This window comes from Dendropsophus ebraccatus, chromosome 14 (genome assembly GCF_027789765.1).
Source record: "Dendropsophus ebraccatus isolate aDenEbr1 chromosome 14, aDenEbr1.pat, whole genome shotgun sequence".
NCBI classification, from domain to species: Eukaryota; Metazoa; Chordata; class Amphibia; order Anura; family Hylidae; genus Dendropsophus; species Dendropsophus ebraccatus.
The window spans coordinates 1,278,039-1,301,439 of record NC_091467.1 but is presented as its reverse complement, the minus strand read 5'-3'; the positions used below and the strand labels follow the sequence as shown (position 1 = coordinate 1,301,439).

Genomic DNA, 23,401 nt, shown 5'->3' with positions numbered 1-23,401 from the left:
TGGTCCTCCAAAGCGAGAGCCCCAACCTGCTACAATATAGAAACCATCCTGTAACAGGTCACATAAGAAGCAAATAAGAAGCTGTGATACTGCCCCTTTAACTCCCAACCAGACACGTAGCGTTACATGTTTACAAGATAACATGAAAAAGTCAATTTTTGATCATCCATTTAGTTAACATTGGTGAAACAAAGGCGGAATAATTACAACCAACATGGTGACGTCTTTTCATAATAGAAATAACAATAGGCTCTCCCTTCTTATCCCTAGTCGTCTCTCCCTTCTTATGCCTAGTCGGCTCTCCCTTCTTATGCCTAGTCGGCTCTCCCTTCTTATCCCTAGTGGTCCCACCTTCGTCCTTGCCGTATCGGTTCCCTTTTGGCTGAAGAAATTCCTTTCGATGAGTAAGAATTGCAGGCAGCGTTAGACTCGTAACATTAGGCATATATATTCATTGTCCGATGGACTCCAGATATACTGCAAACACACAAAAAAAGTTTCTCTGAAATGTTTCTGGACTCCGACTCCAAATGCCACCATGAGGAGTCGGTCAAGAGAGACACCAATCCATCGATGACATAAAAATGATCTCAGAATTACAAAGGTGAAGGGTTTGTCCAGTCTCCTGCACCGGGGTGATTGTCACGGACTTCACAGAGGGAACACCAAAAAGCCGGAGAAGGTGGAGTACTGCCAGCCCCCCACCAGGTTGCCTTTCTCTAGTTTTAAGTAAACTTTGTCCTCTTTATCCAAATACAGAAGAACTCCGTTGGTAGCTGCCTCACGAGTGACATCCTTGTCCCCAGCGAAAGCGGAGATGACCGGCTTCCCATTGAGCATCAGATTAACCTGAAGAACAAGAAGAAGTCATTATAGGAGGCAAAAAAAATCAAAAATACATCTCATTGGTCAAATCTGTGGCCTGAATTCTGTGACAGTGACCTGGGACAAGTGTGCCCTAAATCCTAGAGCTCTGAGGAAGCAGCGAAAACGGCCACATGGGAGGGCACAATATTCTCCAACAGCCCCATTGGTTCTCCTATCAGCTGGTGTCAGGGAGAGGCCCGGGTGGCGTTGCTTTTAATGGACTATTACCACTGACTGGTCCAGCGCACTCCAGCTATTATACCAGTAATGGGATTTGTGGCATCTGCTTATCCGCCTGCACTGATCCATCAGAGGGATTCGGTCCTGAGATCACGTCTATCGTTACACACCCCACTGGGCTTGTGGTGGCCCCCGGGTGATTCATTTGATGCCTATTCATTAGTACAACTCAGGTGAGAGGATCCTTAGCTTCTACATACCTGTGCAGCATAGCCAGAAAGCGCCCCTGTACTTGTGTCAGAAGTTATAAAATATTTAAATTTTCTTCTATGTAAAACTCTCCAGTCTTCCAGTACATATCAGCTGCTGTATGTCCTGCAGGAAGTAGTGTATTCTCTCCAGTCTGACACAGTGCTCTCTGCTGCCACCTCTGTCCAAGTCAGGAACTGTCCGTTTTCTATGGGGATTTGCTGCTGTTCTGGACAGTTCCTGACATGGACCTAGTAAGGAAAATAAAAACTGCAAGATTTAAAGGGGTATTCCCCCCAAGAGTTAAAAAAAATTAACTGCCCCCAAACCTAGCTGGTCTTACTCACCAAGCCCCCCTGAGTATTTTGAGCCATCTCCCGTCTTTCTAGCTGCTACCATTTGAGTTACAATTTTTTTTTTTAAAACATGGCCTATATCTGAGATAGAAAACTACATTTCCCATCATGCATTGCTTCTGCCTGATTGGTCCATGATGTAGCAGAGCTGATATCCACATGATACTATTTCACTAACACGACTGCTTTTTCACTAACTCAACTCTGCAATGTCACTAAGAGTTGAGTTAGTGAGTTAGAGAGGGGGTGAGAGGGTTATTGGGGAAGGGGGGGGCTGTGCGAGTCCTGAGGGCGGTTCACACTGCAGGGATTTTCCGGGTGAGTGCTGGGGCCGCGGGAGGGAAATTGGTGTGCCGCAGAGCGGGGGTGGGGGCCGGGTTTTACACTGCGGGGGTTCTGTAGGATCGCTTCCAGTTAAAAAGGAACTGAGTGGAACCCCGAGGAGCACGGGGCCCTGGCTAGGCTTAAGTGGAGACCTTGTGGAGACCAGCCCTGTGTCCCCTGACTGGGGGGGCGGGGCCCACCGGGGATTTCCCTGGCTCCCCGGTGGCCCAGTCCTAGTGTATCTAGGGTGACTACAGAGATATAGGGGAGCAGGACCCCCTCTTCTGTGTATACAGTGTATGGAGACACCATAGCAGCTAGTCTCCTGCTTCTGGGGGTGTACTATAGAGATATAGGGGAGCAGGACCCCCTCTTCTGTATATACAGTGTATGGAGACATAGCAGCTAGTCTCCTGCTTCTGAGGGTGTACTATAGAGATATAGGGGAGCAGGACCCCCTCTTCTGTATATACAGTGTATGGAGACACCATAGCAGCTAGTCTCCTGCTTCTGGGGGTGTACTATAGAGATATAGGGGAGCAGGACCCCCTCTTCTGTATATACAGTGTATGGAGACATAGCAGCTAGTCTCCTGCTTCTGGGGGTGTACTATAGAGATATAGGGGAGCAGGACCCCCTCTTCTGTATATACAGTGTATGGAGACATAACAGCTAGTCTCCTGCTTCTGAGGGTGTACTATAGAGATATAGGGGAGCAGGACCCCCTCTTCTGTATATACAGTGTATGGAGACATAGCAGCTAGTCTCCTGCTTCTGAGGGTGTACTATAGAGATATAGGGGAGCAGGACCCCCTCTTCTGTATATACAGTATATGGAGACATAGCAGCTAGTCTCCTGCTTCTGAGGGTGTACTATAGAGATATAGGGGAGCAGGACCCCCTCTTCTGTATATACAGTGTATGGAGACATAGCAGCTAGTCTCCTGCTTCTGAGGGTGTACTATAGAGATATAGGGGAGCAGGACCCCCTCTTCTGTATATACAGTGTATGGAGACATAGCAGCTAGTCTCCTGCTTCTGGGGGTGTACTATAGAGATATAGGGGAGCAGGACCCCCTCTTCTGTATATACAGTGTATGGAGACATAGCGGCTAGTCTCCTGCTTCTGAGGGTGTACTATAGAGATATAGGGGGGCAGGACCCCCTCTTCTGTATATACAGTGTATGGAGACATCATAGCAGCTAGTCTCCTGCTTCTGAGGGTGTACTATAGAGATATAGGGGAGCAGGACCCCCTCTTCTGTATATATACAGTGTATGGAGACATAGCGGCTAGTCTCCTGCTTCTGAGGGTGTACTATAGAGATATAGGGGAGCAGGACCCCCTCTTCTGTGTATATACAGTGTATGGAGACATAGCGGCTAGTCTCCTGCTTCTGGGGGTGTACTATAGAGATATAGGGGAGCAGGACCCCCTCTTCTGTGTATATACAGTGTATGGAGACATAGCAGCTAGTCTCCTGCTTCTGAGGGTGTACTATAGAGATATAGGGGAGCAGGACCCCCTCTTCTGTATTTATACAGTGTATGGAGACATCATAGCAGCTAGTCTCCTGCTTCTGAGGGTGTACTATAGAGATATAGGGGAGCAGGACCCCCTCTTCTGTATATACAGTGTATGGAGACATAGCGGCTAGTCTCCTGCTTCTGAGGGTGTACTATAGGGATATAGGGGAGCAGGACCCCCTCTTCTGTATATATACAGTGTATGGAGACATAGCAGCTAGTCTCCTGCTTCTGAGGGTGTACTATAGAGATATAGGGGAGCAGGATCCCCTCTTCTGTATATACAGTGTATGGAGACACCATAGCAGCTAGTCTCCTGCTTCTGAGGGTGTACTATAGAGATATAGGGGAGCAGGACCCCCTCTTCTGTATATACAGTGTATGGAGACATAGCGGCTAGTCTCCTGCTTCTGAGGGTGTACTATAGAGATATAGGGGGGCAGGACCCCCTCTTCTGTATATACAGTGTATGGAGACATAGCAGCTAGTCTCCTGCTTCTGAGGGTGTACTATAGAGATATAGGGGAGCAGGACCCCCTCTTCTGTATATACAGTGTATGGAGACATAGCAGCTAGTCTCCTGCTTCTGAGGGTGTACTATAGAGATATAGGGGGGCAGGACCCCCTCTTCTGTATATACAGTGTATGGAGACATAGCAGCTAGTCTCCTGCTTCTGGGGGTGTACTATAGAGATATAGGGGAGCAGGACCCCCTCTTCTGTATATACAGTGTATGGAGACATAGCAGCTAGTCTCCTGCTTCTGAGGGTGTACTATAGGGATATAGGGGAGCAGGACCCCCTCTTCTGTATATACAGTGTATGGAGACATAGCGGCTAGTCTCCTGCTTCTGAGGGTGTACTATAGAGATATAGGGGAGCAGGACCCCCTCTTCTGTATATACAGTGTATGGAGACATAGCGGCTAGTCTCCTGCTTCTGAGGGTGTACTATAGGGATATAGGGGAGCAGGACCCCCTCTTCTGTATATACAGTGTATGGAGACATAGCGGCTAGTCTCCTGCTTCTGGGGGTGTACTATAGAGATATAGGGGAGCAGGACCCCCTCTTCTGTATATACAGTATATGGAGACATAGCAGCTAGTCTCCTGCTTCTGAGGGTGTACTATAGGGATATAGGGGAGCAGGACCCCCTCTTCTGTATATACAGTGTATGGAGACATAGCGGCTAGTCTCCTGCTTCTGGGGGTGTACTATAGAGATATAGGGGAGCAGGACCCCCTCTTCTGTATATACAGTGTATGGAGACATAGCGGCTAGTCTCCTGCTTCTGGGGGTGTACTATAGAGATATAGGGGAGCAGGACCCCCTCTTCTGTATATACAGTATATGGAGACATAGCAGCTAGTCTCCTGCTTCTGAGGGTGTACTATAGAGATATAGGGGAGCAGGACCCCCTCTTCTGTATATACAGTGTATGGAGACATAGCGGCTAGTCTCCTGCTTCTGAGGGTGTACTATAGAGATATAGGGGAGCAGGACCCCCTCTTCTGTATATACAGTATATGGAGACATAGCAGCTAGTCTCCTGCTTCTGAGGGTGTACTATAGAGATATAGGGGAGCAGGACCCCCTCTTCTGTATATACAGTGTATGGAGACATAGCAGCTAGTCTCCTGCTTCTGAGGGTGTACTATAGAGATATAGGGGAGCAGGACCCCCTCTTCTGTGTATATACAGTGTATGGAGACATAACAGCTAGTCTCCTGCTTCTGAGGGTGTACTATAGAGATATAGGGGAGCAGGACCCCCTCTTCTGTATATACAGTGTATAGAGACATAGCGGCTAGTCTCCTGCTTCTGAGGGTGTACTATAGAGATATAGGGGAGCAGGACCCCCTCTTCTGTATATATACAGTGTATGGAGACATCATAGCAGCTAGTCTCCTGCTTCTGAGGGTGTACTATAGAGATATAGGGGAGCAGGACCCCCTCTTCTGTGTATACAGTGTATGGAGACATAGCAGCTAGTCTCCTGCTTCTGAGGGTGTACTATAGAGATATAGGGGGGCAGGACCCCCTCTTCTGTATATACAGTGTATGGAGACATAACAGCTAGTCTCCTGCTTCTGAGGGTGTACTATAGAGATATAGGGGAGCAGGACCCCCTCTTCTGTGTATATACAGTGTAAAGCAGCTAGTCGATATAGATTCCTGGTAACATTGTTCATTTCTAAACACAATTTTTCTATAAATCTTCCCGGATAAGATGAATGTTTTCTGTAGATAGTTTCTGATATTTGTGGGAACAATGACGGCCTTTCAGAGACGACAGAGGCGGCGAGGAGGGAAGCGCTGCAGATAGGGGTCATTTCTGTCCCTGCTTAAAGGTCATTTTATATAATAGGTTTCAGGTTCAAAAGAAAAGACATCAAAGCGGAAGTCTGATTCCTGTAATTACAAGATTTGCTGCCATAATCAGTGTGATAAAGTGATGCAGAGATCAGGTTAACACGGACGTCGTGGACGGCGGATGAAGAGGCCAAAATCTCACAAGAAGAAGTCACATCTCATTCTGCTGCTTCTGCTTATTGTTTACTTTGTTTTCCCTTTAAGCAACATAGTAAACCTCATAGATAGAGAGATAGATGGGAGATAGATAGATAGGAGATAGAGAGATAGGAGATAGAGAGATAGATGGGAGATAGATAGATAGATAGATAGATAGGAGATAGATAGGAGATAGATAGATAGGAGATAGATAGATAGATAGATAGATAGATAGGAGATAGATAGATAGATAGATAGGAGATAGATAGATAGATAGGAGATAGAGAGATAGGAGATAGAGAGATAGATGGGAGATAGATAGATAGATAGATAGATAGGAGATAGATAGGAGATAGATAGATAGGAGATAGATAGATAGATAGATAGATAGATAGGAGATAGATAGATAGATAGATAGATAGATAGATAGATAGATAGATAGATAGATAGATGATAGATAGGAGATAGATAGATAGATAGATAGATAGATAGATAGATAGATAGATGGATAGATAGATAGATAGATAGATAGATAGGAGATAGATAGATAGATAGATAGATAGGAGATAGATAGGAGATAGATAGATAGGAGATAGATAGATAGATAGGAGATAGATAGATAGATAGATAGATAGATAGATAGATAGATAGATAGATAGGAGATAGATAGATAGATAGATAGGAGATAGATAGATAGGAGATAGATAGGAGATAGATAGATAGGAGATAGATAGGAGATAGATAGATAGATAGATAGATAGGACATAGATAGATAGATAGATAGATAGATAGATAGATAGATAGATAGATAGGAGATAGATAGATAGATAGATAGGAGATAGATAGATAGATAGATAGATAGATAGATAGATAGATAGGAGATAGATAGATAGATAGATAGGAGATAGATAGATAGGAGATAGATAGGAGATAGATAGATAGATAGATAGATAGATAGATAGATAGATAGATAGATAGATAGGACATAGATAGATAGATAGATAGATAGATAGATAGATAGATAGGAGATAGATAGGAGATAGATAGATAGATAGGAGATAGATAGATAGATAGATAGATAGATAGATAGATAGGAGATAGATAGATAGATAGGAGATAGATAGATAGGACATAGATAGATAGATAGATAGATAGATAGATAGATAGATAGATAGATAGATAGGAGATAGATAGGAGATAGATAGATAGGAGATAGATAGGAGATAGATAGATAGGAGATAGATGGGAGATAGATAGATAGATAGATAGATAGATAGGAGATAGATAGATAGATAGATAGATAGATAGATAGATAGGAGATAGATAATAGATAGATAGATAGATAGATAGATAGATAGATAGATAGGAGATAGATAGATAGGAGATAGATAGATAGATAGATAGATAGATAGGAGATAGATAGGAGATAGATAGATAGATAGATAGATAGATAGATAGATAGATAGGAGATAGATAGATAGATAGATAGATAGATAGATAGGAGATAGATAGGAGATAGATAGATAGATAGGAGATAGATAGGAGATAGATAGATAGATAGATAGATAGATAGATAGATAGATAGATAGATAGGAGATAGATAGGAGATAGATAGATAGATAGATAGATAGGAGATAGATAGATAGATAGATAGATAGATAGATAGATAGATAGATAGATAGGAGATAGATAGATAGGAGATAGATAGATAGATAGATAGATAGATAGATAGATAGATAGGAGATAGATAGATAGATAGATAGATAGGAGATAGATAGATAGATAGATAGATAGATAGATAGATAGATAGATAGGAGATAGATAGGAGATAGATAGATAGGAGATAGATAGATAGGAGATAGATAGATAGATAGATAGATAGATAGATAGATAGGAGATAGATAGATAGATAGATAGATAGATAGATAGATAGATAGATAGATAGATAGGAGATAGATAGATAGGAGATAGATAGATAGATAGATAGATAGATAGATAGATAGATAGATAGGAGATAGATAGATAGATAGGAGATAGATAGATAGATAGATAGATAGATAGATAGATAGATAGATAGGAGATAGATAGATAGATAGATAGGAGATAGATAGGAGATAGATAGATAGATAGATAGATAGGAGATAGATAGATAGATAGATAGATAGATAGATAGATAGATAGGAGATAGATAGGAGATAGATAGATAGATAGATAGATAGATAGATAGGAGATAGATAGATAGATAGATAGGAGATAGATAGATAGGAGATAGATAGGAGATAGATAGATAGATAGATAGATAGATAGATAGATAGATAGATAGATAGATAGGAGATAGATAGATAGGAGATAGATAGGAGATAGATAGATAGATAGATAGATAGATAGATAGATAGATAGAAGATAGATAGATAGATAGATAGATAGGAGATAGATAGATAGGAGATAGATAGATAGGAGATAGATAGATAGATAGATAGATAGATAGATAGGAGATAGATAGATAGATAGATAGGAGATAGATAGATAGGAGATAGATAGGAGATAGATAGATAGGAGATAGATAGGAGATAGATAGATAGATAGATAGATAGATAGATAGATAGGACATAGATAGATAGATAGATAGGAGATAGATAGGACATAGATAGATAGATAGATAGATAGATAGATAGGAGATAGATAGGAGATAGATAGATAGGAGATAGATAGGAGATAGATAGATAGATAGATAGATAGGAGATAGATAGATAGATAGATAGATAGATAGATAGATAGATAGATAGGAGATAGATAGGAGATAGATAGATAGGAGATAGATAGATAGATAGGAGATAGATAGATAGATAGATAGGAGATAGATAGATAGGAGATAGATAGATAGATAGATAGATAGATAGATAGATAGGAGATAGATAGATAGATAGATAGATAGGAGATAGATAGATAGATAGATAGGAGATAGATAGATAGATAGGAGATAGATAGGAGATAGATAGATAGGAGATAGATAGGAGATAGATAGATAGATAGATAGGACATAGATAGATAGATAGATAGGAGATAGATAGGACATAGATAGATAGATAGATAGATAGGAGATAGATAGATAGATAGGAGATAGATAGATAGATAGATAGGAGATAGATAGGAGATAGATAGGAGATAGATAGATAGATAGATAGATAGATAGATAGGAGATAGATAGATAGGAGATAGATAGATAGATAGATAGATAGATAGATAGATAGATAGGAGATAGATAGATAGATAGATAGATAGATAGGAGATAGATAGATAGATAGATAGATAGATAGATAGATAGATAGGAGATAGATAGGAGATAGATAGATAGGAGATAGATAGATAGGAGATAGATAGATAGGAGATAGATAGGAGATAGATAGATAGATAGATAGATAGGAGATAGATAGATAGATAGGAGATAGATAGATAGGAGATAGATAGATAGATAGATAGGAGATAGATAGATAGGAGATAGATAGATAGGAGATAGATAGATAGGAGATAGATAGATAGGAGATAGATAGATAGATAGGAGATAGATAGGAGATAGATAGATAGATAGATAGATAGATAGATAGATAGGAGATAGATAGATAGGAGATAGATAGATAGATAGATAGATAGGAGATAGATAGGAGAGATAGGAGATAGATAGATAGATAGATAGATAGATAGATAGATAGGAGATAGATAGATAGGAGATAGATAGATAGATAGATAGATAGATAGATAGATAGATAGATAGGAGATAGATAGATAGGAGATAGATAGGAGATAGATAGATAGGAGATAGATAGATAGATAGATAGATAGATAGATAGATAGATAGATAGGAGATAGATAGATAGATAGGAGATAGATAGATAGGAGATAGATAGATAGATAGATAGGAGATAGATAGGAGATAGATAGATAGATAGATAGGAGATAGATAGATAGGAGATAGATAGATAGGAGATAGATAGATAGGAGATAGATAGGAGATAGATAGGAGATAGATAGGGGATAGATGAGAGATAAGAGATAGATAGATAGATAGATAGATAGATAGATAGGAGATAGATAGATAGATCTCAGAGTGGACTGCTCTCCCAGTTTATGGTGCTGGAGTGCCAGGCTGGATAAACGTTTCCTCTTCAAATAAATTCAAGAAATTGCGGCACTTCCATTAAGTGAAAAAAATCTTTAAGGGATTATCCAGCGCTACAAAAACATGGCCACTTTTCCCCCTACTGTTGTATCCAGCTCAGGTGCGCTTTGCAATTAAGCTCCATTTACTTCAATGGAACTGAGCTTCAAAACCTGCACCCAAACTGGAGACAATAGTAGGGGGAAAGTGGCCATGTTTTTGTAGCGCTGGAGAACCCCTTTAGTGTTTATTCAAAAAAATACATCAGCCAGTGCAACGTTTCTGTCTCATCCAGAGACCTTCCTCAAGCATGCTTGACCGAGTACCCTTGGCTCCGCGTAAGGTCCCTAACCTGCAGCCATCAGTCCACTATCACCACCGCTAAGTAAACCAAAGTTCAACCAAGTAACTAAAGTCAAGTATAAAATATTCAAGGACTGTGTAAAGTACTTATCTCAGGGCAGTATTTGCCACTAGGCACCCGTGGTCCAGTGCCTAGGGCGGCACCCGCAGGGAAGACTTTTTTTTTTAACCCCCTCCGCCGCCATAGGCACCGGCCCACGGGTGCCTAGTCCGTGCCGGGGGGGGGGGGGGGGGGGGGGGGGGGGTCGGGGGGTATTGATTGCTGGGGTCCGGGGTGAGCTTCCCCCCTCTCAATGCAGGTCTGGGGTCCGCAGGTCGCCGGGGACGGGGTGAGCTTCCGGCACATGCAGCCTGACAGAGGCCAGAAGCTCACAGCTGCAGCCCCGCGGTCCTGGATCTTCTCTCCTGCTCGGCGATGACGTCACATCACGTGACCGCTGCAGAGCAGGGAAGGGGGGAAGCTCACCCCGGACCCCGACAATCAATGCCCCCCCCCGGACCTGCATTTGGGGGAGGGGGGGAACCAGCCTGCCTCTGCTCCCCTGCCCTCCGGCTGCCCCCAGCCGCTCTGTCTCCCCAGCCTCTCCCCCTGACCCCCCAGCCTCTTCCCCTGACCCCCAGCCTCTCCCCCTGACCCCCAGCCTCTCCCCCTGACCCCCAGCCTCTCCCCCTGACCCCCCAGCCTCTCCCCCTGACCCCCAGCCCCTCCCCCTGACCCCCCAGCCTCTTCCCCTGACCCCCCAGGCCTCTTCCCCTGACCCCCAGCCTCTCCCCCTGACCCCCAGCCTGACCCCCCAGCCTCTCCTCCTGACCCCCCAGCCTCTGCAGACACTACAACTCCCAGCATGTACTGACAGTCTGCAGCCCTCAGGATATGCTGGGAGTTGTAGTACAGTAGTACAATCCTCTGATAACTGCGGCTGTAGACAGATGTATCGCTGGACCTTCAGGGCTGATGGTTGTCACCCACAGATTGCAGCCACCAGGAGACTCTGCACACAGGGATTTATTACAGGGTTGTCCTCTCAGAGACTACAACTCCCAGCATACCCTGAATAAATGGAGGGGGTCCTGAGAGTTTTAGTTCGACTGAAAATGTTATTCCCAAGGGATTTGTCACAGATACAGATGAATCCAGGAGAGGAGCGGGTCAGCATGTCGTGTTTCACTGGTTCTATATTGGTGGCCCCAAGGATCATTTCCTCTGGTGGGCCCCAGGTCCCCCAGTCCGACACTGGACAGAAATGGTCCCCAACTAAGACATTTCCAGCCTCCTTCCTTCCTCCATCACGTCTGTTTGATGAGAAGAGCGGGCGCACCCAAGTGCCAGGGTATATACCATGCATGTAACCTGCCAGTGCCGGGGGGGGGGGGGGGGGGGCGCCTCAGCATGCAAAGTGCCTAGGGCAGCATGAACCCTAAATACAGGCCTGACTTGTATATATCTACCAGCATCAGAGCTCTCATCTACAAGAGTATATATATATATATATATATCTGAGTCCGCCAGCGAGAAGCTGAGTATGTTTGTCTGCAGTGAGAACACTGTAAAGAGATTATTCTGTGTACGAACTACTGGACCAAAAAAGAGTATATCATCTATATTGCACCTGCATAACTTACACCTGCACGACCACCATCTGCACTGCACCTGCATGACCTACACCTGCACTGCACTTGCATAACCTACACCTGCATGACCTACACCTGCACTGCACAACCTACACCTGCATGACCTACACCTGCACTGCACAACCTACACCTGCACTACACCTGCATAACCTGCACTGCACCTGCATAACCTACACCTGCATGACCTGCACTGCACCTGCATAACCTACACTTGCACTGCACCTGCATAACCTACACCTGCACTGCACCTGCATAACCTACACCTGCATGACCTGCACCTGCATAACCTGCACCTGCATAACCTGCACTGCACCTGCATAACCTACACCTGCACTGCACCTGCATAACCTACACCTGCATAACCTGCACTGCACCTGCATAACCTGCACAACCTACACCTGCATGACCTACACCTGCACTGCACCTGCATGACCTACACCTGCACTGCACCTACATGACCAACACCTGCACTGCACCTGCATGACCTACACCTGTACTGCACCTGCATGACCTACACCTGCATGACCTACACCTGCACCTACATAACCTACACCTGCACTGCACCTGCATGACCTACACCTGCACTGCACCTGCATGACCTACACCTGCACGACCTACACCTGCACTGCACCTGCATAACCTACACTACACCTGCATAACCTACACCTGCACTGCACCTGCATGACCTACACCTGCACTGCACCTGCATGACCTACACCTGCATAACCTACACCTGCACGACCACCACATGCACTGCACCTGCATGACCTGCACTGCACCTGCATTACCTACACCTGCACTGCACCTGCATGACCTACACCTGCATAACCTGCACTGCACCTGCATAACCTACACCTGCACTGCACCTGCATAACATACACCTGCACCTGCATAACCTGCACTGCACCTGCATAACCTACACCTGCACTGCACCTGCATAACCTACACCTGCATGACCTACACCTGCACTGCACCTGCATGACCTACACCTGCACTGCACCTACATGACCTACACCTGCACTGCACCTGCATGACCTACACCTGTACTGCACCTGCATGACCTACACCTGCACTGCACCTGCATGACCTACACCTGCACTGCACCTGCATGACCTACACCTGCACTGCACCTGCATAACCTACACCTGCACTGCACCTGCATGACCTACACCTGCACTGCACCTGCATGACCTACACCTGCACCTGCATAACCTACACCTGCACTGCACCTGCATGACCTACACCTGCATAACCTACACCTGCACGACCACCACCTGCACTGCACCTGCATGACCTGCACTGCACCTGCATGACCTACACCTGCACTGCACCTGCATGACCTGCACTGCACCTGCATGACCTACACCTGCACTGCACCTGCATGACCTGCACCTGCATGACCTATACCTGCACTGCACCTGCATGACCTACACCTGCACTGCACCTGCATGACCTTCACCTGCACTGCACCTGCATGACCTACAACTGCAATGCACCTGCATGACCTACACCTGCATAACCTTCACCTGCATAACCTACACCTGCACTGCACCTGCATGACCTACACCTGCACTGCACCTGCATGACCTACACCTGCACGACCACCACTTGCACTGCACCTGTATGACCTACACCTGCATGACCTACACCTGCACTGCACCTGCATGACCTTCACCTGCACTGCACCTGCATGACCTTCACCTGCACTGCACCTGCATGACCTAAAACTGCAATGCACCTGCATGACCTACACCTGCATAACCTACACCTGCATAACATACACCTGCACTGCACCTGCATGACCTACACCTGCACTGCATGACCTACACCTGCACTGCACCTGCATGACCTACATCTGCACTGCACCTGCATGACCTACACCTGCATAACCTACACTGCACCTGCATGACCTACACCTGCAGTGCACCTGCATGACCTACACCTGCACTGCACCTGCACGACCTACACCTGCACTGCACCTGCATGACCCCCCCCCACCCCCCCTTCCCACACACACACACAGGGACCCCCCCCCATGCACACATACAGTCTCCCTCCCGCCCCACACACACACAGGACCCTGCACATACACACAGCCCCCCTCCACACACACAAACAGGACCCCCTCCACACACAGGATCCCCCCCCAAACACTCACATACACAGGACCCCCTCCACACACACACAGGACCCCCTCCACACACACACGAGGACCCCCCCCCCCCCCAAACACACACATACACAGGACCCCCTCCCCAAAACACACAAACGCAGGAACACCCCCCCTCCCCCCCCACACACACAGGACCCCACACACACACAGGATCCCCTCCCCACACACAAACAGCACCCACACGCACACAGGACCCCCTCCCTAAAACACACACATGCAGGACCCCCACACACACACACACAGGACCACACAAACACACAAGAGCCCCTCCCCCCCCACACACAAGAGCCCCTCCCCCCCCCCCACACAAGAGCCCCTCCCCCCCCCACACACACACACAAGAGCCCCTCCCCCCCACACACACAAGAGCCCCTCCCCACAACACGGACACCCCCACACACACACACACTCACACACACAGCCTGCTAGAGTGACTTGTCCCCAGGGTAAATGGTGGGGGGCACTCACCTGTATTGTTTGGCTTTGGTAAACCTTTATTACATGAAAGTTGAAGCTGTAGATTCCTTTCCTCGGAGCCACAAACACCGATTCCAGGGTGAAGAAGTTCCCCACGTTACTAGGATCTAGAATAGAAAGAGACCGCGGTTATGGGGTCCGTACCTCATAGACTCCCTCCTAACATTATCCTGGACTAGAGAATGGAGCTGACTGTAATACCACACACAACCTGAGGACAGGGGTGGCGCTGTTTCTGGATATACATGCTACCATCCTGCCTGCTGGCTGCACCACTGGGGGGAGCTGCTGAGTTTACTGTAGACTGGTGATACAATGTACTCTATAATATCACTGTATTCCATGAAACAACTACCAGCAGCAACAAAACAACAAAACACAGTTATCACTGAACTCAAGGAGAACAGTGAAAAACTAGCCCCAACTAGCCAGAATCCTGCTCCACACTGACGAGGGCAAAAACCCCGAAACGGCTGTCTGTGGATGGAAGCCTGCCTTGGCAAGCCCTTGTCATGTCACAATACTCGCACCTTGAGTTAGACCCTGACAATAAGGGGCCACCCTGGTGTTTCCCTATTTATGTTTCCAATACTCGCAACCAAGTGGACTTAAGGGGCTATTTATCAGGGTGGTGTGGTGCTCTCCCCATCATGGAGGCCCCGTGGGAATAGGCTAGAGATATCTGGCTATCCCGTGTTTTGAGACTCGCAACTAAGGCTCCACGGACTCCTGTTTTGCAACTACCAGCAGCAGCAGTAGCAGCGGAGAGTCTACAGACCCGCAGCATAGATGTAACATAGATTAGTCACTGACCAATACAACCAACCAAAACATGACTAACACCATAATATAATAATAGAGAGGATGCTAGTGAGAGGTGACTCCTCAGAGGGGGCCGCTCTCTGTCCCGGCTCCTCAGAGGGGGCCGCTCTCTGTCCCGTCTCCTCAGATGGCGCCGCTCTCTGTCCCGGCTCCTCAGATGGCGCCGCTCTCTGTCCCGGCTCCTCAGAGGGGGCCGCTCTCTGTCCCGGCTCCTCAGAGGGGGCCGCTCTCTGTCCCGGCTCCTCAGAGGGGGCCGCTCTCTGTCCCGGCTCCTCAGAGGGGGCCGCTCTCTGTCCCGCTCCTCAGAGGGGGCCGCTCTCTGTCCCGGCTCCTCAGAGGGGGCCGCTCTCTGTCCCGGCTCCTCAGAGGGGGCCGCTCTCTGTCCCGGCTCCTCAGTGGGGGGGGGGGGGGGGGGGGGGAGGGGCGCTCTCTGTCCCAGCTCCTCAGATGGTGCCGCTCTCTGTCCCGGCTCCTCAGAGGGGGGGCGCTCTCTTTCCCAGCTCCTCAGAGGGGGAGGGGGGGCGTATCTCTGTCCCGGCTCCTCAGAGGGGGGCGCTCTCTGTCCCGGCTCCTCAGAGGGGGCCGCTCTCTGTCCCGTGCTCCTCAGAGGGGCCGCTCTCTGTCCCGGCTCCTCAGAGGGGGCCGCTCTCTGTCCCGGCTCCTCAGAGGGGGCCGCTCTCTGTCCCGGCTCCTCAGAGGGGGGGCGCTCTCTGTCCCGGCTCCTCAGAGGGGGAGGGGGGGCGTTCTCTGTCCCGGCTCCTCAGAGGGGGGCGCTCTCTGTCCCGGCTCCTCAGAGGGGGCCGCTCTCTGTCCCGGCTCCTCAGAGGGGGCCGCTCTCTGTCCCGGCTCCTCAGAGGGGGGCCGCTCTCTGTCCCGGCTCCTCAGAGGGGGCCGCTCTCTGTCCCGGCTCCTCAGAGGGGGGCCGCTCTCTGTCCCGGCTACTCATAGGGGGCCGCTCTCTGTCCCGGCTCCTCAGAGGGGGTCACTCTCTGTTCCTGGCTGCATCTAACCAACTGGGACAGCAGGGGAAGCGTGCCTGGCTGCATCTAACCAACTGGGACAGCAGGGGAAGCGTGCCTGGCTGCATCTAACCAACTGGGACAGCAGGAGAAGCGTGCCTGGCTGCATCTAACCAACTGGGACAGCAGGGGAAGCATGGCCTGACTGCATCTAACCAACTGGGACAGCAGGGGAAGCATGCTTGGCTGCATCTAACCACTGGGACAGCAGGGGAAGCATGCCTGGCTGCATCTAACCAACTGGGAACAGCAGGGGAAGCATGCCTATACACTCCACTATAGACTCCAAACACAATATAACCTCTATGTATAATGGAAGAAATACTTGGAAAACTTCTTTCCTCTACATAAGCGTGGACAGAAAGCCAAATAATAAGCAAAAAACTTTATCATGCACCCCTTTAAATTACGTTGCCCATGACAACCACAGATAGCATAGGCATGGGGGAAATTATACAGCACTCACCCTCGCCTTAAAAAGTAGAGCTAGAGGTGGGGGAATTACTTTAAATGGCAATAGAGTCTCTCTCCCCATATTGTTTAGACAAACAGCAGTCCTTTTATTTTATGAGGCAATGGAAAAGCCTGAAATGCGTGGGAGCAGTCATCCCACCCGTCTCTTAGACCGCTACAGTAAAGCCGGACCCTGATCAGCTGTGCAAACAGCTGATGCATTAATAAAAGTGTCAGAAACCTAGAGTACTGTCAAAAGCTACCGGCCAGGCACCTCGGTGACACGTATCTTCATCTACTATGACAACTTGTATCTTCTCACAGGCCATGAGATGAGCCCTCAAAAAAATTATATAGAGGCCCATGAGATGAGCCCTCGAAAAATGAGCTTGCGCCCCATGAGGTGAGCGTCTAAAAAAAAATATATGGAGGCCTATAAAGTGAGCCCTCGAAAAAATTGAGAACATGGCCCTTCAGGTGACTTTGATATATTTTTTTAAATGGCCAATTTTTATGGTGGTGGAGGAGAAGGAAATGAGACTTAGACCTGAAACATGCGACTTTACTTTTCGATGCTTCCAACTGGTGGAGAAGTGAAGTCTGGGTCAATCCAGTGGCTGTTCATTTTGATGAGCGTCAGTTGACAGGCGGCTGGGCTCATCAGTGATGATGCCCCAAGCTGCGCTAAAGAGCTCTCAGGGGGTGCATATAATGGGGGGCACACAGGGGGGCTATATACTAGTGGGGGAGCATACAGGGGGTATATACAACTGGGGGAGCACAAAGGGGTATATACAATTGGGGGCATATACAATTGGGGGCAGCATACAGGGGGTCTATATAGTATACTGGGGGAGCAACAGGGGGGCTATGTATAATTGAACAGCACACAGGGGGTCTACATATAACTGGGGAGTACACAGGGGGGTCTATATACTACAAGGGGCAGCACATGACTTCGCTTGGGGCCCCAGAAATCAGTAGTAGCAAGATAATAGCTTTTATAGCTCACTCACAGTATACAGCTGTATACCCTATCTCACCAGTAAAATACACTACAGCCTATTGCTGACACTGCACTGCCTGCCTGTTCCGAACACACTGCCTGTCACACAACAGCTTCTAAAGCTCTGCTTATTATACTTTTAGCCTTACAATGGCTTTTGGGGGTCCCTCCCTACCTAACGTCACCTAAAAGCTTTCTCTTCCTGTGTACAGTCTCTCTCCCTGGAGTACAGTCTCTCTCGCTGGCGTACAGTCTCTCCCTGGTATACAGTCTCTCCCTGGTATACAGTCTCTCTCTCTGGTATACAGCCTCTCTCCCTGGTACAGTCTCTCCCTGGTGTACAGTCTCTCTCCCTGGCGTACAGTCTCTCTCCCTGGCGTACAGTCTCTCCCCTGGCATGCAGTCTCTCCCTACTGAACAGTCTGTCCTAGCGAAGCGTACAGTCTCTCCCTAGCACACGGTCTTTCCCTGGCGTACAGTCTTTGCTAGTGTTCAGCCTCTCCCTGGCGTACAGCCTCTCCCTAGTGTTCAGTCTCTATTTGGTTGTACAGTCCTCTGCTCTATTTGTTGTACAGTCTGTCCCTGGGTACAGTCTGTCCTAGCGTACAGTCTGTCCCTAGCGTACAGTCTCTCCCTGGTATACAGTCTCTCCCTGGTATACAGTCTATCCCTACATACAGTCTCTCCCTGGCATACAGTCTCCCTGGTGTACAGTCTCTCTCCCTGGTATACAAACCTCTCCTATATATCAGTCTCTCCCTAGTGTACAGTCTGTCCCTAGTAAAGCGTACAGTCTCTCCCTAGCGTACAGTCTTTCCCTGGAGTACAGTCTCTCCTCTGGTATACAGTCTCCCTGGCGTATAGTCCTCTCCCTGTTGTACAGTCCCCCCCTGGTGTACAATCTCTCCCTGGCGTATAGTCTCTCCCTGGGTACAGTCTCTCCCTGGTATACAGTCTCTCCCTGGCGTATAGTCTCTCCCTGTTGTACAGTCCCCCACCCCCTGGTGTACAATCTCTCCCTGGCGTATAGTCTCTCCTGGTATACAGTCTCTCCCTGGTATACAGTCTCTCCCTGGTATACAGTCTCTCCCTGGCGCACGGTCTTTCCCTGGCGTACAGTCTCTCCCTGGTGTACAGTCTTCCCCTGGTGTACAGTCTCTCCCTGGTGTACAGTCTCTCCCTGGTATACAGTCTCTCCCTGGTGTACAGTCTCTCCCTGGTATACAGTCTCTCTCTGGTATACAGTCTCTCCCTGGTGTACAGTCTCTCCCTGGCGCACGGTCTTTCCCTGGCGTACAGTCTCTCCCTGGTGTACAGTCTTCCCCTGGTGTACAGTCTCTCCCTGGTGTACAGTCTTCTCCCTGGTGTACAGTCTCTCAGGCTTTTTGGGGTCCCTCCCTACCTAACTTCCTCCTAAAAGCTTTTTCTCCCTGGCGTACAGCCTGTCCCTGGTGTACAGTCTCTCCCTGGTATACAGTCTCCCCTGTGTACAGTCTCCTCCTGGTATACAGTCTCCCTGGTATACAGTCTCTCTCCCTGGTATAACAGTCTCTTCCCTGGTGAACAGCCTCTCCCCTGGCTTACAGTCTCTCCCTGGCGTACAGTCTCTCCCTGGCGTACAGTCTCTCCCTGGTATACAGTCTCTCTGGCGTACATCTCTCCTGGTATACAGCCCTCTCCCGGTGAACAGCCTCTCCCTGGTGTACAGTCTCTCCCTGGTAATACAGTCTCTCCCTGGTATACAGCCTCTCCCTGGTATACCTTCTCTCTGCCTGGTATACAGTCTCTCTCCTCTGTATACAGTCTCTCTGCCTGGTATACAGTCTCTCTGCCTGGTAACAGTCTCTCTCTCCCTGGTATACAGTCTCTCTGCCTGGTATCAGTCTCTCTCCCTGGTGTACAGTCTCTCCCTGGTATACAGCCTCTCCCTGGATATACAGCCTCTCCATGGTATACAGTCTCTCCTGGTATACAGCCTCTCCCTGGTATACAGTCTCTCCCTGGCGTACAGTCTCTCTCCCTGGTATAACTTCTCTCCCTGGTATACAGTCTCTCTCCCTGGTGTCAGTCTCTCTCTCTCCCCTGTGTACAGTCTCTCTCCCTGTATACAGTCTCTCTGCCTGGATACAGTCTCTCTGCCTGGTATACAGTCTCTCCCCTGGTATACAGTCTCTCTCCCTGGTATACAGTCTCTCCCTGGTATACAGTCTCTCTCCCTGGTATACAGTCTCTCTCCCTGGTATACAGTCTCTCTCCCTGGTATACAGTCTCTCCCTGGTATACGTCTCTCTCCCGGTATACAACCTCTCTCCTGGTATCAGTCTCTCTCCCTGGTATACAGCCTCTCTCCCTGGTATACAGCCTCTCTCCCTGTATACAGTCTCTCTCCCTGGTATATCAGCCTCTCTCCCTGGTATACAGCCTCTCTCCCTGGTATCAGTCTCTCTCCCTGGTATATAGTCTCTCCCTGGTATACAGTCTCTCCCTGGTATACAGCCTCTCCCTGGTATATAGCCTCTCCCTGGTATACAGTCTCTCCTGGTATAAGCCTCTCTCCCTGGTATACATCTCTCTCCCCTGGTATACAGTCTCTCCCTGGTATACAGTCTCTCCCTGGTATACAGTCTCTCTCTCTGGTATATAGCCTCTCCTGGTATACAGTCTCTCTCCCTGGTATACAGTCTCTCTCCCGGGTATATAGTCTCTCCCTGGTATAACAGTCTCTCTCTCTGGTATACAGTCTCTCTCTCTGTATACAGTCTCTCCCTGGTGTACAGTCTCACCCTGGTATACAGTCTCTCCCTGGTATACAGTCTCTCCCTGGTATATAGTCCTCCTGGTATACAGTCTCTCTCTCGTGGTATACAGTCTCTCTCCGTGGTATACAGTCTCTCTCCCTGGTATACAGTCTCCTCCCTGGTATACAGTCTCTCTCTCTGGTATACAGTCTCTCTCTCTGTGTACAGTCTCTCTCCCTGGTATACAGTCTCTCCCTGTATACAGTCTCTCTCCCTGGTATATCAGTCTCTCTCTGGTATACAGCCCTCTCTCTCCCTGGTTAGTCTCTCTGCTCCCTGGTGTAACAGTCTCTCCCTGGTATACAGTCTCTCTCTCTGGTGTACAGTCTCTCTCTGGTATACAGTCTCTCCCTGGTATAACAGTCTCTCTCTCTGGTATACAGTCTCTTCTCTCTCTGGTATACAGTCTCTCTCCCTGGTATACAGGTCTCTCTCTCTGGTGTACAGTCTCTCCCTGGTATACAGTCTCTCTCCCTGGTATACAACCTCTCTCCCTGGTATACAGTCTCTCTCCCTGGTATACAGCCTCTCTCCCCTGGTATACAGTCTCTCTCCCTGGTATACAGTCATCTCTCCTGGTATACAGTCTCTCTCTCTGGTGTACAGTCTCTCTCTGTATAGCAGTCCTCTCTCCCTGGTATACAGTTCCTCTCCCTGGTATACAGTCTCTCTCCCTGGTGTACAGTCTCTCTCCTGGTATACAGTCTCTCCCTGGTATACGTCTCTCCCTGGTATAACAGTCTCCCTCTCCCTGATACAGTCTCTTCCCTGGTATACAGTCTCTCTCTCTGGTATACAGTCTCTCTCCCTGGTATACAGTCTCTCTCTCTGGTGTACAGTCTCTCTCCCGGTATACAGTCTCTCTCCCTGGTGGTACAGTCTCTCTCCCTGGTATACAGTCTCTCTCCCTGGTATATAGCCTCTCTCCCTGGTAGCAGTCTCTCTCCCTGGCGTAACGTCCTCTCTCCCTGGTATACAGTCTCTCTCCCTGGTGTAACAGTCTCTCCCTGGCGTACAGTCTCTCCCTGGTATAACAGTCTCTCTCCCTGGTATACAGTCTATCCCTAGCGTACAGTCTCTCTCCCTGGTATACAGTCTCTCTCCCTGGTATATAGCCTCTCTCCCTGGTATACAGTCTCTCTCCCCTGGCGTACGTCTCTCTCCTGGTATACAGTCCTCTCCCTGGTGTACAGTCTATCCCTAGCGTACAGTTCTCTCTCTGGTGTACAGTCTCTCTCCTGGTATACAGTCTCTCCCTGGTATACAGTCTCTCTCCCTGTTTAAACAGTCTCTCCCTGGTATAACAGTCTCTCTCCCTGGCGTACAGTCTCTCTCCCCTGGTATACAGTCTCTCTCCCTGGTATACAGTCTCTTCCCTGGTATACATCTCTCTCTGGTATACAGTCTCTCTCTCTGGTATACAGTCTCTCCCTGGTATACAGTCTCTCCCTGGTATACGTCTCTCTCTCTGGTATAGTCTCTCTCCTGGTATACAGTCTCTCCCTGGTATACAGTCTCTCTCTCTGTGTACAGTCTCTCCCTGGTATACAGTCTCTCTCCCCCTGTATAAGTCTCTCTCCCTGGTATACAGTCTCTCTCCCTGGTATACAGCCTCTCTCCCTGGTATACAGTCTCTCCCTGGCGTACAGTCCTCCCCCTGGTATATAGTCTTCTTCATCCCTGGTATACAGTCTCTACCTGGTATACAGTCTCTCCCTGGTATACAGTCCTCTCTCTCTGGTGTACATCTCTCTCCCTGGTATACAGTCTCTCTCTGGTATAACAGTCTCATCTCCTGGTATACAGCCTCTCTCCCTGGTATACAGTCTCTCTCTGGTATACAGTCTCTCCCTGTATACAGCCTCTCCCTGTATAACAGTTTCTCCCTGGTGTACAGTCTCTCCCTGTATAACAGTCTCTCTCCCTGGTATACAGTCTCTCTCCCTGGTATACAGTCTCTCTGCCTGGTATACAGTCTCTCTGCCTGGTATACAGTCTCTCCCTGGTATACAGTCTCTCTCCCCCTGTAACAGTCTCTCTCTCCCTGGTATACAGTCTCTCTGCCTGGTATACAGTCTTCTGCCTGGTATACAGCCTCTCCCTGGTATACAGTCTCTCTCCTGGTGTACAGTCTCTCCCTGGTATACAGTCTCTCCCTGGTGTACAGCCTCTCTCCTGGTGTACAGTCTCTCCCTGGTATACAGTCTCTCCCTGGTATACAGTCTCCTCCCTGGTATACAGTCTCTCCTGGTATACAGCCTCTCCCTGGTATACAGTCTTCTCCCTGGCGTACAGCCTCTCCTGGTATATAGTCTCTCCCTGGTGTACAGTCTCTCCCTGGTACACAGTCTCTCTCCCTGGTATACAGTCTCTCCCTGGTATACAGTCATCTCTCCCTGGTATACAGTCTCTCTCTCTGGTATCGCAGTCTCTCTCTCTGGGGTACAGTCTCTCTCCCTGGTATAGCAGTCTCTCTCTGGTATACAGTC

At 48.2% G+C, this 23,401-nt stretch overlaps 1 long non-coding RNA gene across 1 annotated transcript; it reads right to left on the bottom strand.

Annotated features, from left to right (window-relative positions):
- Positions 1–423: 423 nt before the first annotated feature.
- LOC138773024 (uncharacterized) lies at positions 424–14,907 on the bottom strand. Its single transcript, XR_011359868.1, has 2 exons — positions 14,806–14,907; positions 424–849 (listed from the first exon to the last, which is right to left on the bottom strand). It is a non-coding gene; the product is annotated as an uncharacterized lncRNA (long non-coding RNA).
- Positions 14,908–23,401: the final 8,494 nt, after the last annotated feature.